The 19,133-nt window shown below is 46.2% G+C and overlaps 1 protein-coding gene across 2 annotated transcripts in view; it reads left to right on the forward strand.

The window, feature by feature from the left end:
- atp8b4 (ATPase phospholipid transporting 8B4) overlaps positions 1 to 19,133 on the forward strand; it is a 363,747-nt gene that overhangs the window by 62,806 nt on the left and 281,808 nt on the right. The window lies entirely within an intron of this gene.

A 19,133-nucleotide genomic window follows, 5' to 3' on the forward strand; every position in this document is an offset into this window, starting at 1 on the left:
GGAGGAGATTGCTGAGCCTCTGGCGATGATCTTTGCGTCATCAATGGAGACAGGAGAGGTTTTGGAGGATTGCGGATGTTGTTCCTTTATTCAAGAAAGGGAGTAGAGATAGCCCTGGAAATTATAGACCAGTGAGTCTAACCTCAGTGGTTGGTAAGTTGATGGAGAAGATCTTGAGAGGCAGGATTTATGAACATTTGGAGAGGTATAATATGATTAAGAATAGTCAGCATGGCTTTGTCAAAGGCAGATCATGCCTTATGAGCCTGATTGAATTTTTTGAGGATGTGACTAAACACATTGATGAAGGAAGAGCAGTAGATGTAGTATATATGGACTTCAGCAAGGCATTTGATAAGGTGCCCCATGCAAGGCTTATTGAGAAAGTGAGGGGGCATGGGATCCAAGGGGACATTGCTTTGTGGATCCAGAACTGGCTTGCCCACAGAAGGCAAAGAGTGGTTGTAGATGGGTCATATTCTGAATGGAGGTCGGTCACCAGTGGAGTGCCCCAGGGATCCGTTCTGGGACCCTTACTCTTTGTGATTTTTATAAATGACCTGGATGAGGAAGTGGAGGGATGGGTTGATAAGTTTGCCAACGACACAAAGGTTGGAGGTGTTGTGGATAGTGTGGAGGGATGTCAGAAGTTACAGAGGGACATAGATAGGATGCAAGACTGGGCGGAGAAGTGGCAGATGGACTTCAACCCAGGTAAATGCATAGTGGTCCATTTTGGCAGGTCAAATGGGATGAAGGAGTACAATATAAAGGGAAAGACTCTTAGTACTGTAGAGGATCAGAAGGACCTTGGGATCCGGGTCCATAGAACTCTAAAATCGGCCCCGCAGGTGGAGGAGGTGGTTAAGAAGGTGTATGGTGTGCTGGCCTTTATCAATCGAGGGATTGAGTTTAGGAGTCCGGGGATAATGATGCAGCTATATAAGACCCTCGTCAGACCCCACTTGGAGTACTGTGCTCAGTTCTGGTCGCCTCATTACAGGAAGGATGTGGAAAAGATTGAAAGGGTGCAGAGGAGATTTACAAGGATGTTGCCTGGATTGAGTGGCATGCCTTATGAGGATAGACTGAGGGAGCTCGGTCTTTTCTCCTTGGAGAGACGTAGGATGAGAGGAGACCTATTAGAGGTATATAAGATGTTGAGAGGCATAGATTGGGTGGACTCTCAGAGACTTTTTCCCAGGGTGGAAATGGCTGCTACGAGAGGACACAGGTTTAAGGTGCTGGGGGGTAGGTACAGGGGAAATGTTAGGGGGAAGTTTTTCACACAGAGGGTGGTGGGCAAGTGGAATCGGCTGCCGTCAGTGGTGGTGGAGGCAAACTCAATAGGGTTTTAAGAGACTCCTGGATGAGTACATGGGACTTAATAGGATGGAGGGTTATAGGTAGGCCTAAAAGGTAGGGATATGTTCGGCACAACTTGTGGGGCCGAAGGGCCTGTTTTGTGCTGTAGTTTTTCTATGTTTCTTTCTAATATATTAATGGTAGGACTCTTGGCAGTGTGGAAGATCAGAAGGATCTTGGGGTCCGAGTTCATAGGACGCTCATAGCAGCTGTGCAGGTTGAGGCTGTGGTTAAGAAGGCGTATGGTGTACTGGCCTTCATCAATCGAGGAATTGAGTTTAGGAGTTGTGAGATAATGTTGCAGCTATATAGGACCCTGGTCAGACCCCACTTGGAGTACTGTGCTCAGTTCTGGTCGCCTCGTTACAGGAAGGATGTGGAAGCCATAGAAAGGGTACAGAGGAGATTTACAAGGATGTTGCCTGGGTTGGGGGCCATGCCTTATGAGGATAGGTTGAGTGAGCTCGGCCTTTTCTCCTTGGAGAGACGAAGGATGAGGGGTAACCTGATAGAGGTGTATAAGATGTTGAGAGGTATTGATCAAGTGGACTGTCAGAGGCTTTTTCCTAGGGCTGAAATGGTTGCCACAAGAGGACACAGGTTGAAGGTGCTGGGGAGTAGGTACAGAGGAGATGTCAGAGGTACGTTTTTCACTCAGAGGGTGGTGGGTGCGTGGAATTGACTGCCAGCAACGGTGGTGGAGGCGGATTCGATAGAGTCTTTTAAGAGACTTTTAGATAAGTACATGGAACTTAGTAAGATAGAGGGTTATAGGTAAGCCTAGTAATCGCTAAGGTCGGGACATGTTCGGCACAACTTTGTGGGCTGAAGGGCCTGTATTGTGCTGTAGTTTTTCTATGTTTCTATGTGTGAGCTGATGCCATGAGACTTCGTGGGAACCAGAGTCAAATGTTCAAGACAGCCAGGGCAACTTCCACCTGACTGTATACCACTGTGCCTTCCTGTGTCGTAGGTCTGTCCTGCCAGTGGGACATGACGTAACTTCGGGTTAGTGACGGAGGAGTCTGTTGTAAGGAATGATTCTGTGAATATTACTCGGTCAGGCTGATGTGTTGCTTGATTAATCTGTGGGTCAGCGCGCCCTAATTTGGCAGAAGTCCTCAGATGTTTGTGAGGAAGGCTTTCCAGGGTGGATTGGTCTGGATCTGCCTTTTGTCGTGTCCGCTGCCCAGATTGTTGCTGGCTGGTTCGCTGGTTTTATTATTCTTTTCCGCAGTGGTTTGCTGCGACTGAATGGCTTGTTGGGCCATTTCAGAGGGTAGCTGAGATCATCCACGTTAAATGTGGAGTCACAGAGAGGCCAGACCGAACATTGTTAAATGAAACCTGCTTTGTGGGAACATTTCCCATGAATTTATATCTGGAGAGAGAAAAAGAGCTCCACAAAATTGCCGATGTTCTTGCAGCGACATGGGAAGATCGCCAACCATTTTTTTGAGAAAGATGCACTGCCTCTTTAGATATTGCTGTTGTAAGTGTCAGATTTAACTGATTGCACTCACTGGTGGAGAGGGACTTGGACCCATAGCCTCTCGATGCAGAGGTTTGAGTACATAATCGGGGTGCACACCTCCATGCAAATCTGAGATCGCCCTGTGCTTTGGGAGGTGTCAGTCTTTGAACGGAAGGTGTAACTGAAGTTCCACCTGCCCCCTCAGGTGGGCGTAGAAGACCCTGTGACTTTTCAAAGAGAAAGCTGGTGCATCGTCTTGGCACCTGTCTGGCATTTATCCCTCAAACGTCACCCTCTAAAAGGACTACCCGATTTATTTATTGCTGCTTGTGGGATCTTGCTGTGCATAAATTGGCTGACAGGTTTCCTGCCAGTGACTGCGTTTCACAAGTACCTAATCTGTTGCAAAATTGCTTTGAAACGCTCCCCCCCCCCCCCAACCAGCCCTGAAGGGTGCTATATAAATGCGCATGATTTCTTTTGAGCTTGTCTGACAATCGATGGGCAAAACATCTATCATTTTATCTCCAAACTGAGTTAACGTTTCCATTACTTTCAGACTCAGCTGTCTGATTGTTGACATTACCCCACACAGTCTTCCAGGAATAGTCGGGTGGAACCAAGATGAGTGTTCCGTGTTATTGGAAGTCGTGGCAACGAGTGAAACATTGAAATATCTTTCCCAGCTAAACACTCTTCTGCTTCCCCCGGTTTGAGACATTTAAACAGCACAATGTCAATCAGATACCTGAAGCAGATCTTAAACACCACATCTTCAAACTGGGGAGGCCGTGGCCTCGTGGAATTATTGCTTGACTATTAACCCGGAGACTTGAGGTGTATAAAATCATGAGGGGCACAGATAGGGGCACAGGCTCTGATTTCACCGGCATGTTAGCCCTGGAATCGCGATGGGCAAGGCTCTCAGTACGGCATTCTCTGTTGGCCTCGGGCGCGATCTTACGAGCCTCGGACGGGCGAGGTGGTATAATTCCAGCCACAGTCTTTTTCCCAGGGAAGGGGAAATGAAAACTAGAGGGCATAGGTTTAAGGTGGGAGGGGAAAGATTTAAAAGGGACCCGAGGGGCAACTTCTTCACGCAGAGAGTGCTGTGTACATGGAATGAGCTGACAGAGAAAGTGGTTGAGGCAGGTACAGTAGCAACATTTAAGAAGCATTTGGTTAAGTACGTGGATGGGAAAGGGTTAGATATGGGCCAAATGCGGGCAATTGGACCTAGATGGGAGAGCACCATGCTCCGGTTGGGCTGAAGGGCCTGTTTCCGTGCTGTATTGCTCTATGACTCAGCTAATGTTCTGGGGACCCGGATTCGAATCCCGCCACATCAGATGCTGGAATTTGAATTCAATAAAATAGATCTGGAATTAAGGATCCACTGATGACCGTGAAACCATTGTCGATTGTTGGAAAAACCCACCTGGTTCACTAATGTCCTCGAGGGAAGGAAATCTGCCGTCCTTACCTGGTCTGGCCTACATGTGACTCCAGAGCCGCAACAATGTGGTTGACTTTCAACTGCCCTCTGATATGGCCTAGCAAGCCACTCAGTTCAAGGGCAACTAGGGATGGGCAATAATTGCTGGTCAGCTAGTGACGCCCATGCCCCATGAATGATGAAGAAAATAAATTTTGAAATGTCTGGTGTGGACCTGACTTCTTCCACAAGGAAATAGCAACAAGATCTTGCATGCAGACAAAGCCTTTAAGATAGTAAATGTCCTTAGCCTTTTGTTACCAACAAAATTTGCAAAAGAAGGCAACATTAAAATAGGCAACTTAAAGCTGGATCAGAGAGAGGCTTTAAGGGGGATCGCAAAGGTGTTGAGATGTTTAGGGCAGGAATTCCAGGGCTGTGGGTCCAGCAGCTGACACTGAGCTTCTCTCCGAGAGGAGATAGATTTCCATGAAGCTGCAATGTTTTCTTCCTCCTAGTCTTTGGACTGAAATCAGTCGGAAGCTACATCTAATTTGCAATCCTGCAACGGAACCTGTAAACTGCTAAAGCTTTTGATGATGGCTGTCTCAGCAAGGATGTTTATAAATTAATGAGCTGTCAACTTTTCACTTCCTTACAAAGCATCGTTTTCTCCTCAAAACTTCCTTCAAGGTGCCCCTTTCTAAAAGGCCCATCAGTGCCCCCTCTTTGGGCTTTGTACACCTTTAACACTTTCCTTGCTGAGGTTCTCATTCACGCCATTGCTGTACTCATTCTCAGGAGTCTGGAGAAATCCCTTGTGTTGCACCCTGATCACAACACTGAGATATTTCTGGTTCAATGCAGGATTTTGTCTATGTGGTGACATCTGTATCTTAGTCTGTTCCATGGGCTTGGATCTGGTCGACCATTTACCCAACTCCACCTCATGGTTCGCCTCCATAGTTATATTCCATGATGGTTTCCAACCATATCCATCCCAAGTTAACCCCATTACCCTCATGTGCCCTTACTTACCTCTAGCTTGTTGACTCCCTCCTACTCTTTAACTACCTGTTTCTCCTCAATGCCATTGCCTCAGAACAGAGCCAGCTTCTATACATTCACTAGTGACAAACTGTTTTTCGGTTGATAGGCTTGAGTCTATCAACATTGCTCCTTGTCTCTTTGACAGGAGTCATGGAAAATCTGGGATGTTTTACACTTCCTCATTAGCTAGGCTAAAGCCATCCTCCTTCACTCCTGCCAGACACTTCTTACCACAGCCTCTGATTCCACCTTTCTCCTCAGTGCTGATTGAGGGTAAATCTGATGGTGTACAACATTGGGGCTCTTGTTTAACTTGCAGCTGAGTTTCAAACGCTATCCAATCCATCGCTAACATGATCTACTTCCACCTCTGCAATATTAGCCTCTCTATTCTAGTCCTCCCTCCATTGGAATGCTCACCAGCACCTCCATTGAAACTAGAAGCAGGAGTCGGCCATTCAACCTTCGAGCCTGCTCTGCCATTCATTATGAACATGGCTGATCATCAAATTCAATATCCTGATTCCCCCCTTCTCCCCTTGATCCCTTTAACCCCAAGAGCTATATCTAATTTCTTCTTGAATCAGACAACATTTTGGCCTCATTTTACTAGTGAATTCCACACATTCACTACCTTCTGGGTGAAGAAATTTCTCCTCATTTCAGTTCTAAAAGGTTTACCCCTTATCCTCAAACTATGAACCCTAGTTCTGCACTCCCCCACCATCGAAAATATTCTTTCTGAATCTACCCTGTCTAACCCTGTTAGAATTTTATAAGTTGCTATGAGATACGAACAAAGAACAGTACAGCACAGGAACAGGCCCTTCGGCCCATCAAGTCTGTGCCGGCACAGATGCCTCTCTAATATTTTCTTGCCTCTCAGTGGTCCATATCCCTCTATTCCCTGCCTATTCATGTATCTATACAGATGCCTCTTGAATGTTGTTATAGAATCTGCTTCCACCACCTCCCCCGGCAGCGCGTCCCAGGCATTCATCCACCCTCTGTGAGAAAAACCTGTCCTTTAGATCGCTTTTAAACTTTCCCCCTCTCACTTTCAACCTATGCCCCGAGTAATTGACCCTTCGATCCTGGGAAAAAGACTCTGGCTATCCACTCTATTCAAGCCTGTCATAGTCTTGTAAACCTCCTCCCTCATCTTCCGACACTCCAGTGAAAACAATCCAAGTTTGTTCAACCTTTCTTCATATTCCATATCCTTCAAACCAGGCAACGTCCTGGTAAATCTCTTCTGCACCCGTTCCAATGCATCAACATCCTTCTGGTAGTGTGGTGACCAGAATTGTACACACTACTCCAAATGCGGCCTAACCAAAGTTTTATACATTTGCAACCTGATTTTCCAATTCCTATACTCAATGCCCCGACTGATGAAGGCCAGCGTGCCATACGCCTTCTTGACCATCTTGTTCACCTGAGTTGCCACCTTCAGGGAACTGTGAATCTGCACGCCTTGATTCCTCTGTATGCTAATATTTCTAAGGGCTCTACCATTTACTGTATACTGTCCTTCGGTAGATCTTCCAAATTGCACCACTTCACATTTATAGAGTCATAGAGGTTTACAGCATGGAAACAGGCCCTTCGGCTCAATTTGTTCACGCCGCCCTTTTTTTTTAAAACCCCGAAGCTAATCCCAATTTCCTGCATTTGGCCCATATCCCTCTATACCCATTGTACCCATGTAACTATCTAAATGCTTTTTAAAAGATAAAATTGTACCCACCTCTACGACTACCTCTGGCAGCTTGTTCCAGACACTCACCACCCTCTGTGTGAAAAAATTGCCCCTCTGGACCACTTTTGTATCTTTCCCCTCTCACCTTAAACCTATGCCCTCTAGGTTTAGACTACCCTACCTTTGGGAAAAGATATTGACTATCTACCTTGTCTATGCCCCTCATTATTTTATAGACCTCTATAAGGTCACCCCTCAGTCTCCTACGCTCCAGAGAAGAAGGTCCCAGTCTATCCAGCCTGTCCTTATAACTCAAACCATCAAGTCCCAGGAGCATCCTAGTAAATCTTTTCTGCACTCTTTCTAGTTTAATAATATCCTTTCTATAATAGGGTAACCAGAATTGCACACAGTATTCCAAGTGTGGCCTTACCAATGTCTTGTACAACTTTAACAAGACGTCCCAACTCCTGTATTTAGTGTTCTGACCGATGAAACCAAGCATGCCGAATGCCTTCTTCACCACTCTGTCCACCTGTGACTCCACTTTCAAGGAGCTATGAACATGTACCCCTAGATCTCTTTGTTCTGTAACTCTCCCCAATGCCCTACCATTAACTGGGTAAGTCCTGCCCTGATGCAATCTACCAAAATGCATCACCTTGCATTTGTCTAAATTAAACTCCATCTGCCATTCGTCAGCCCACAGGCCAATTGATCAAGATCCCGTTGCAATTGGAGATAACTTTCTTCACTGTCCACTTTGCCACCAATCTTGGTGTCATCTGCAAACTTACTAACCATGCCTCCTATATTCTCATCCAAATCATTAATATAAATGACAAATAACAGTGGGCCCCCAGCACTGATCCCTGAGGCACACCACTTTGTCCTGGTTAAATTCCATCTGCCATCTTTCAGCTCAGATCTCCAGCCGATTTATATCCAGCTGTATTCTCTGACAATCCTCCGCACTATCCGCTACTCCACCAATTTTTGTATCATCTGCAAATTTACTAATCAGACCACCTACATTTTCTTTAAATCATTTATATATGCATATATAAACAACAGAGGCCCCAATACTGATCCTTATGGAACATCACTTATCACAGACCTCCAGTTAGGAAAGTATCCTTCCGCTGCTACTCTCTGCTTTCTATGCCCAATAAGAAGTTTAACAACACCAGGTTAAAGTCCAACAGGTTTATTTGGTAGCAAAAGCCACACAAGCTTTCGAGGCTCTGAGCCCCTTCTTCAGGTGAGTGGGAATTCTGTTCACAAACAGAACTTATAAGACACAGACTCAATTTACATGAATAATGGTTGGAATGCGAATACTTACAACTAATCCAGTCTTTAAGAAACAAAACAATGGGAGTGGAGAGAGCATCAAGACAGGCTAAAAAGATGTGTATTGTCTCCAGACAAGACAGCCAGTGAAACTCTGCAGGTCCACGCAACTGTGGGAGTTACAAATAGTGTATTAGTGGCTTGGGCAAATCTATGCCCAAGCCAGTTTTGTATCCATCTTACCAGCTCGCCTTGGATCCCATGTGACTTCACCTTCTGTATCAGCCTGCCATGAGGAACTTTATTGAAGACTTTATTAAAGTCCATGTATACAACATCCACTGCCCTGCCCTGGTCAATTTTTCTTGTCACTTCCTCAAAGAGCTCAATCAAGTTTGTGGGACGCGACCTCCCCTTCACAAAACCATGCTGCTTACCGCTAATAAGCCGCCTCTCTTCCAGATGTGAGTTCATCCTGTCCCGAAGAATCTTCTCCAATAATTTCCCCATCACTGATGTAAGGTTCATAGGCCTGTAATTTCCCGGATTGTCTCTTCTGCCCTTCTTAAACAGAGGAACAATGTTAACTACTCTCCAGTCTTCTGGTACCTTGCCCGTGGCTAAAGAGGGTACAAAGATTTTGGCCAAGGCCTCAGCAATTTCTTCCCCCCTCAGTATTCTGGGATAGACTCTATCTGGCCCTGGGGACTTGTCCACCTTAATACTTTTCAAAACTCCAATACCTCCTCCCTTTTTATCTCAACATGTCCGAGAATGTCAACATCCCCCTTTCCACACTCACCATCCACCAGATCCTTCTCCTTTGTGAATACTGATGCAAAGTACTCGTTAAGGACCTCACCCACCTTATCTGGCTCCACACACAAATTCTCACCACTGTCCTTGCATGGACCCACCCTTTCCTTAGCTAACCTCTTCCTCCTTATTACGCATAAAAAACCTTGGGATTCCCCTTATTTCTGCCTGCCAAGAACATTTCGTGACCCCCCTTTGTCCTCCTAAGTCCCTGTTTAAGCACTTTCCGGGATATCTTTGTATTCCTCGAGCCTTATCCATTTTCAATTTCCTGAAATTTATATATGCCTCCGCCTTCTTTTTCACAAAGCTCACGATCTCTCTTGTCATCCAGGGTTCCCAAATCTTGCCATCTTTATCCTTTTATTTTTATACGGACATATTTGTCCTGAATTGTTAACAACTGACTTTTAAAAGACTCCCACGTATTGGATGTGGATTTACCCTCAAACAGCCACCCCCAGTCTGCATTCCCTAACTCTCCTCTCGCACTTCTATACTCCAATAAATACAATCCTCGTACGTCAGACCTGCCATCCCAGGAATCAGCCTCGTAAACCTTCACTGCATTCCCTCTATAGCAAGGACATCCTTCCCCGGATAAAGACACCAAAACTGCACACAGTCCTCTAGGTCTATACAATTGCAGTAAAACTTCTCTATTCCTGCACTCGACTCTTGTTAGGTCAACTTTATTGCCTGCTGTACCTGCGTGCACGAGGACACTGAGGTTTCGCTGGGTATCCACCTCTCTCCTCCTTCATTCCATTGCTCAGCTGTCATTGTTGGCCTTCTTAAGATTCAAACTCCATTCATTCAGAGGTCATCTTCATCATATCACATGCCATGCTTTCTTTTGCAAACTACATCTGCCTTATCTGACTCCTGTTTCCAATGATTTTTTTAAATTCCTTTGTGGGACAGAGGCGTCACTGGCTGCCCATCCCTGAGGGCAGTTGAGAGTCAACCGCATTGCTGTGGCTCTGGAGTCACATGTAGGCCAGACCAAATAAGGATGGCAGATCTCCTTCCCTAAAGGACATTAGTGAACCAGATGGGGTTTTTCGACAATGGTTTTCATGGTCATCAGTAGATTCTCAATTCGAGATTTTTTTATTGAATTCAAATTCCACCATCTACCATGATGGGATTCGAACCCGGATCACCAGAACATTAACTCAGTTGCTAGATTCATAGTCTATTGATTAAACCACAAGGCCATCGCTTCCCCATTAATATTGGTTTCAAACTCTCCATCCTCATTCGCCAGTCCCTGGCACGGTCGCGTACTGCACTAATTCTGCAACTTGACCACACTGTATAATTTAGGTTACATCTTCTGCCACCCCTTTACTCTGTTCTATCCCAAATGCAGGTGCACTTCTACACACAAAATGACCCCTGCTCAATGTCTATTCCTTAGTAAGAATTCAAAGGCATTAGAGAGAATCCAGAAAAGATTCCCAAGAATGGTTCCAATGCCGAGGAACTTCAGTTACATGGATTGGAGCTGCTTCCTTGGAAAAGAGAAAATTGGGAGGAGATTTTATAGACATATTCAAAATCATGAGGGATCTGGACAGAGTAGAGAGAGAGAAAGTGCATCTTCCTGTGGACAGAAGGATCGAGAATTGGCAGTTGCCGATTTAAGATGATTGGCGAAAGAAGCAACACCATGAGGAAATGTTTTTTTTTTAACACGGTGAGTTTAGGATTTGGAATGCATTGCCTGAGAGTGTGGCAGAGGAAGATTCAACTGAGACCTTCAGAAGAGAATTGGATAATTCTCTGAAGATTAAAGGGTGGCACATAGTTAGCACTGCTGTCTCACAGCGCCAGGGACCCGGGTTCAATTCCAGCTGTGAATGACTGGAGTTCTCATGTTCGCCCCGTGTCTGCTTGGGTTTCCTCCGGGTGCTCTGGTTTCCTTCCATAGCCCAAAGATGTGCAAATGAATTGACCATGCTAAATTGCCCCTTAGTGTCAGGGGGACTAGCAGGGTAAATATGTGGGATTACGGAGATAGGGCCTGGGTGGGATTGTTGTCAGTGCAGGCTTGATGGGCTGAATGGCCTCCTTCTGTACTGTAGGGAATCTATGATTCTATAATTACAGGGCTACATGGAAAAATAGGGGAGTGGGATGATGCGAGTTGCTCTGCGCAGACGACTGGCCGAATGAGCTCCTGTGCTGTAAGCACTCTGTGAGGTGAGATTCTCTGGCTTCCCCATGGCATATCTCCCACAGCGGGAGGCAATGCGCCATTGGCTGGGAGTGGGATCATCTTGTCCTTCCGCTGCCAATGAGATTTGCTATTGACTCCACCCCATGCCACTGGGAGACCCACGGCAGGAGTGCAGCATCGGCGAGACCAGAAGATCCTGGCATGAGCATCCGAAAAGTTCTGCCCACAGTCTTTCCCTTCCTTCTGCCTAAGTATGCAGCACCATAACGATACTCTCCACATCAGAGGCACTATGGGGTTCGGAATTGCTATAGCAGTGCCACTGAGGAGTGTTCATTCAGTCAGGCAAATCGTAATGAAACATTACACTCCATGGACCTTATCATTAACTACATTACCAGCAAATCTGATTGCTTGTCAACAGAATTATTTAAGTGCCTGAGGTCAGTCCTCTGTGCAGTCACAGCAATTTTCTTGGATCTCGATTAGAAATAAGCAGGCCTAATGTAATCAGGGCTTTCGACTTGTTTGTGTTTTAACCTTCTGGTTGAGTCATTCCCTGCCACTTGTGGGCACAGTGTGCGTTTATCCCATGCACTCCATTGAGAGGTGGATAGGGGAGAATAGAGTCTCTTCGCTTCTTTTAATATAAAAGTCGTGGAACTTTCTGTGCTGTTTTGTTGTACAGTGTTGTGTGACGGCTTCCAAGCTGTGGGAGGGAGGGGGTCATTTGGTGCCACAGCAACTTCTACGAAGGGTCAGCGGGAAGTTAATAGGGCATAATAATAGTTTAGTGGTTATAAATTATTGACTCGCTCACCCCTTGCTCATAGCGAAAGCATTTCTTAAGCTGCTTAAATTCTTTCCTGTTAAATCACATTAGTTGAACGTTCAGTTCAGGGTGGCACAGTGGTTAGCACTGCTGCTTCGCAGCGCCAGGGACCCGGGTCCGATTCCCAGCTTGTGTCATTGTCTGTGCGGAGTTTGCACGTTCTCCCCGTGTCTGCGTGGGTTTCCTCCAGGTGCTCCGGTTTCCTCCCACAGTCCGAAAGACGTGCTGGTTAGGTGGATTGACCATGCTAAATTGCCCCTTAGTGTCAAGGGGACTAGCGAGCGTAAATGCAAGGGGTTATGGGGATGGGGCCCTGGGTGGGATTGTGGTTGGTGTGGACTCAATGGGCCGAATGGCCTCCTTCTGCACTGTACGATTCAATGGTTCTCTGTCAGACGGGAATACATTGCAAGTAGTTTCTTCAGAAAAACCATGGTTGGAATTCCCCGGCCGTTCACGCCAACGGGGATTCTCCAATCCCGCCAAGAACGCACCCCTGCCCGCAGGTTTCCCGCCAGCATGGGGTGATGTCAATGGGAATTCCCCACTGACAGCAGCGGGACCGGAGAATCCCACCGCTGGCAAACAGCACGCCACTTCCCGTCGGCGGGAAACACGTGTCTGGGAGGCCGGAGAATCTCGCCCCATATTCTGTTTATAGGCTTTGAGAAATGCCAATTGTTCCAGAGTCCGTATCCTTCCATTCCCATCCTATTCATGTCTTCGGGCAACTAGACGAATACCTGAATAGGATGGGAATGGAAGGTTATGGACTCTGTAAGTGCCTACAGTTTTAGTTTAGGCAGGCATCATGATCGGTGCAGGCTTGGAGGGCCGAAGAGCCTGTTCCTGTGCTGCACTGTTCTTTGTTCTTTCCTTGAGAATTATATAAATGTCAATTAGGTGCAGGTCATCTCGATTTCCAGCGAAATGACTAACCTCGTACGATTCCATACAAGCACTATAAATAGGAGTTTGTTACAACTGGGCAGAAGTAGTCTGACACCGTATGAAATTTAATTCCAAACAGGAGCTAATTCTCAGAAATCAAAGATGACTTTCACAATTATGGAGCATCCTCGCTATTGGACTTTTTCTTCTAAACCCAAATTTTGACATTCAATTTCTGAGGAAGGATTTTAAGTTTGAAACTTTCTCATTTACAGAGGGCACTGCAATCTAATTGACTTCATAAAAAACCTTTCCCAAACCCAAATAGGACATCTCAGTAAGGCAGCGTAACAGTGCTTATAACAGCATATTTCTGGACTGCGTGAGACACTCATCCGTGACAGGGTCTATATTGAATTTAATGATTAAAATGCTTAGCTACAGAGCTTATTATCTGTACTGCCTCGATAATCACTGCATATGAGAAATGGAATTCAGGCAATGCTTGCCCTCAATCCACGAAGAATTTTTAATCTTTCTCCTCCCGTCCCACGTCCTGCCCTGTTCTCCAAATTGTTTCTTCAGCTTTTGCCTGAATTTGAGGTTGTTGACATTCCCCGGATTGAGTCATTTCCTCCATATCATGGATTTATGGTCAGCACGGTGGCACAGTGATTAGCACTGCTGCCTCACAGAGCCAGGGATTTGATTTGGTATTGTCACATGTATTAACAGACAGTGAAAAGTATTATTTCTTGCACGCTATGCAGACAAAGCATACCGTTCATAGAGAAGGAAATGAGAGAGTGCAGAATGTAGTGTTACGGTCATTGCTAGGGTATCGAGGAAGATCAACTTAATGCAAGGTAAGTCCATTCAAAAGTCTGACGGCAGCCGGGAAGAAGCTGTTCTTGAGTCAGTTGGTATGTGACCTCAGATTTTTGTATCTTTTCCCGACGGAAGAAGGTGGAAGAGAGAATGTCCGGGGTGCGTGGGGTCCTTGATTATGCTAGCAGCTTTGCCCGGGTTCGATCCCCGGCTTGGGTCACTGTCTGTGTGGAGTTTGCATGTTCTCCCCGTGTCTGCGTGGGTTTCCTCCGGGTGAACAAAGAACAAAGAAAATTACAGCACAGGGACAGGCCCTTCAGCCCTCCAAGCCTGCACCGACCATGTTGCCCGACTTAACTAAAACCCCCTACCCTTCCGGGGACCATATCCCTCTATTCCTATCCTATTCATGTACTTGTCAAGACGCCCCTTAAAAGTCACTACCATATCCGCTTCCACTACCTCCCCCCGGCAACGAGTTTCAGGCACCCACTACTCTCTGTGTAAAAGATCTGCCTCGTACATCTCCTTTAAACCTTATCCCTCGCACCTTATACCCAGGCCCCCTAGTAATTGACTCTTCCACCCTGGGAAAAAGCTTCTGACTATCCACTCTGTCCATGCCTCTCATAATCTTGTAGACTTCTATCAGGTCTCCCCTCAACCTCCGTCGCTCCAGTGAGAACAAACCAAGTTTCTCCAACCTCTCCTCATAGCTAATGCCCTCCATACCAGGCAACATCCTGGTAAATCTTTTCTGTACTCTCTCCAAAGCCTCCACATCCTTCTGGTAGTGTGGCGGCCAGAGTTGAACACTATATTCCAAGTGCGGCCTAACTAGGGTTCTATAAAGCTGCAACATGACTTGCCAATTTTTAAACTCGATACCCAGGCCGGTTTCCTCCCACACTCCAAAGATGTGCGGGTTAGGTGCCGAACAGGCGCCAAAGTGTGGTGATTAGGGGAATTTCACAGTAACTTCATTGCAGTGTTAATGTTAGCTTTACTTGTGACTAATAAACTTTTAATTTCATTTCCTTCCTCATGTTTGTCCCATTCCACTGACAGGAAGTATGGTTGTATTAATATAAATCTCTGATAGCTTCCAGTGATTCCTAATCTTCATGGCTGATCCCAGATGCTGAGTATTGGGAATGCACTGGTTGGTTTTTGGGGTAGGGGCCAACTTAATAAGGCATTATTTAGTGTCTAACTAAACTGATTTGAGCTGATGGAACAGAGGGGCCTTGGTTTGGAAAGCATGTTTGGTTTCTCAGCATGTTCCCGTTCCTCATGTGACTGCTCCTTGAAGAACTCAGCAAAGTGACTCAGGGCAACATCATCCCGGCTTTTTTAATACTCTTTGTCTGATAATTTTCTTTGGCAACAATCTCCCAAATGTGCAAGGCAGGGGCAGCACATGGGATGAACAAGCAAGTGTCTTCAGTTCCTCTTCAAGATGCACTCTATTCTGACAGACATATAACATGTAGAATCATAGAACCTCTACAGTGCAGAAGAAAACCATTCGGCCATCGAATCTGCACCGACTCTCTGATAGCGCCTTTTGCCCTGAGGCCCTATCCCTGTAATCCCAAATATTTCCCCCACTAATCCACCTAATTTAGACATCCTGGGACACTAAGGGGCAATTTAGCATTGTCAATCCACCTAACCTGCACATCTTTGGACTGTGGGAGGAAACCGGAGCACCCGGAGGAAACCCACGCAGACACGGGGAGAATGTGCAGACTCAGCACAGACAGTCATTCAAGGCTGGAATCGAACCCGGGTCCATGACGCTGTGAGGCAGCAGTGCTAACTACTGTGCCACCGTGCCGCCCTCTGAGTCACAGTCATGAAACGCCTTACTTAGGAGCTTGTAGGCATAATTTTGTCACAGAGATTACAGTGGTTCAGGAAAGTGGTCCATAAGCACATTCACGATGGCACCTAGAATACGCATCAATGTGATGCACATCTTCCAGGAATGGAGATACTTTTTTAAAAATTGCCAAATGTAAAATCCTTACTGCTGATCTGACTGAATTCACCCAGCACAATACTGACCAGGGATTGGGATGGCAGGAAACTGATGTGCAGGAAAATGGGAGTTTTTTTGTGAAATATATACTTTTGAATTTTTACAAAGGGAGGGGATTTTCCAAATAAGCGCAGTCCTCTGTAGGTAGAAAAATATGATTGTTAGCACAAAATAGTTCGCACACGCTTGGGATCCAAGAATGACAAAAGAGTTTGTGCGACATGTAGCGTGTTTAGGCCATGCTGGCTTCAGAGATGTTGGAATTGGTTGTCTGAAGTCTTATAAACGTTTTTCTGGGGGAAATATCAACAGCTCTGCAACAATCTATGGGCAGCTGGGCTGTTGTTGCTAACTATGATCAGATTCATGCTTTTGACTATTGTCCTACACACCCTCGTGCATGAGTTTATACTTTTCTAAAGGATTTCATATACTTTCCACTGGGACTCATTAGAGATCAGACAACACTCTATAAATGTAGTCTACTGCAAAGATCATGAGGGGCTTCTATTTCTGCCAAGGTCGTTTTGATTTGATTTGATTAGATTTATTATTGTCAGATGTATTGTCACAGTGAAAAATATTGTTTCTTGCGCGCTATACAGACAAAGCATTCCGTTCATACAGAAGGAAAGGAGAGAGTGCAGAATGTAGTGTTACAGTCATAGCTAGGGTGTAGAGAAAGATCAACTTAATGCTAGGTGGGTCCATTCAAAAGTCTGCTGGAAGCAGGGAAGAACCTGTTCTTGAGTCGGTGGGTACGTGACCTCAGACTTGTATCTTTTTCCCGATGGAAGAAGGTCAAAGAGAGTATGTCCCTGGGGTCCTTAATTATGCTGGCTGCTTTGCTGAGACAGCAGGAGGTGTAGACAGTCAATAGATGGGAGGCTGGTTTGCGTGATGGCTACGTTCATGACCTTTTGTAGTTCCTTGCGGTCTTGGGCAGAGCAGGAGCCATACTAAGCTGTGATATAACCAGAAAGAATGCTTTCTATGGTGTATCTGTAAAAGTTGGTGAGAGTCGTAGCTGACATGCCAAATTTCCTTAGTCTTCTGAGAAAGTAGAGGCGTTGGTGGGCTTTCTTAACTATGGTGTTGGCATGGGGGGACCAGGACAGGTTGTTCGTGATTGGGACACCTAAAAACTATGAAGCTTTCGACCCTTTCTACATCATCCCCCTTGATGTAGACAGGGGCATGTTCTCCTTTACGCTTCCTGAAGTCGATGACAATCTCCTTCGTTTTGTTGCCATTGATGGAGAGATTATTGTCATCGCACCAGTTCACCAGATTCTCGATCTCATTCCTGTACTCTGTCTTGTCATTGTTTGAGATCCGACCCATGATGGTGGTGTCGTCAGCAAACATGAAAATCGAGTTGGAGGGGAATTTGTTCACATAGTCAGAGGTGTATAAGGAGTATAGTAGAGGGCTGAGAACACACCCTTGTGGGGCACCGGTGTTGATGATGATCGTGGAGGAGGTGTTGTTGCCTATCCTTACTCATTGTAGTCTTTGGGTTAGGAAGTTCAGGATCCGTCGCAGAGAGAGGAGCCATGGCTCAGGCCACAGAGTTTGGAGGTGAGTTTCGTCGGAATAATGGTGTTGAAGGCTGAGCTGTAGTCAATAAATAGGAGTCTGACATAGGTGTCTCTGTTATCTAGGTATTCCAGGGTTGAGTGCAGGGCCAGGGAGATGGCGTCTGCTGTGGACCTGTTGCGGAGGTGGGCAAACTGTAGTGGATCCAGGTAGTCCGGGAGGCTGGAATTGATTCGTGCCATGACTAGCCTTTTGAAGCACTTCATAATGATGGATGTCAGAGCCACCGGACGATAATCATTAAGGCACGCTGCTTGGCTTTTCTTTGATATTGGGATGATGGTTGTCTTCTTGAAGCAGATAGGGACCTCAGATTGTTGTAAAGAGAGGTTGAAGATATTTGCAAAAAACCCCGTCAGCTGATCCGCGCAAACTCTGAGTGCTCGTCCGGGTACCCCATCCGGGCCAGTCACTTTCCGTGGGTTGACCTTCGAGAAAGCTGCTCTGACATCTGCAATGGTGACCTCAGATACAGGTTCATCCGAGGCTTCCAGGGTGGAGGGTGTGCTCTCGGTGAGCTCTTGCTCAAAATGGGCGTAGAATGCATTGAGCTCATCAGGGAGAGGTGCATTGGAGCCAGTGATTTTACATGCTTTCATCTTGTATGCTAATGAATGGGTGGCTATTGGTGTGTTGCCAACAGCAACAACTTGGTTGGTTGTAAATTACACAATCCTGTATCCTCCTAATTCCCCAGATCGACAACATCGGGCGGGATTTTCCGACTCTTCCTGCCGCGAGATCTTTTCTAAAGTAAAGTAAAGTTTATTATTAGCAAGGCTTACATTAACACTGCAATTAAGTTACTGTGAAATTCCCCTAGTCGCCACACTTCGGATCAACACACCTAACCAGCACGTCTTTCGGACTGTGGGAGGAAACTGGACCACCCGGAGGAAACCCACGCAGACACGGGGAGAACGTGCAAACTCCACACAGGCAGTGACCCAAGCTGGGAATCGAACCCGGGTCCCTCGAGCTGTGAAGCAGCAGTTCCGCCCATGATCTTCCAGTCCCCCTGAAGGCCACCCTCATGGCGGTTCGAGTGATCCACGCAAAACGCCAAAGATCCCACCGGCGACCACTGGTGTGCCGCTCCCATCTCCGAAAAACACTCTGCGGGGGGTATAAAATTCCAGCTATAGTCCTCTTGTTTTGATGTCGGGTTTCTGATCGTTAGTAGTTTAACGAATACTTGTTTTAAGTTAGAAATTGTTGTAAGGTGTTGAAACATTTTATTGCATGTTCGTATGTGCGACAGCGCAATAACTGACCCTCTTTGAGCATGTCATAATAGGCCAAGATTGGATTGACATATTGAACTTAGCCTGTTGGCAAATAGTGCAACCTCCGCATCTTAAGATTAGATTGTGTGCCACTAAGTTTCCACTTTGTGTGCTCGAGCTGTATGATAAAGACAGGAATGGCACAGCGGTACAGTGGTTAGCCCTGCTGCCTCACAGCGCCAGAGACCACGGTTCGATCCCCGGTTTGGGTCACTATCTGTGCGGAGTTTGCACATTCTCCCCGTGTCTGCGTGGGTTTCCTCCGGGTACTCTGCTTTCATCCCACAGTCCAAAGATGTGTGGGTTAGGTGGATTGGCCATGCTAAATTGACC

This window comes from Mustelus asterias, chromosome 24 (assembly GCF_964213995.1).
Source record: "Mustelus asterias chromosome 24, sMusAst1.hap1.1, whole genome shotgun sequence".
NCBI lineage: Eukaryota > Metazoa > Chordata > Chondrichthyes > Carcharhiniformes > Triakidae > Mustelus > Mustelus asterias.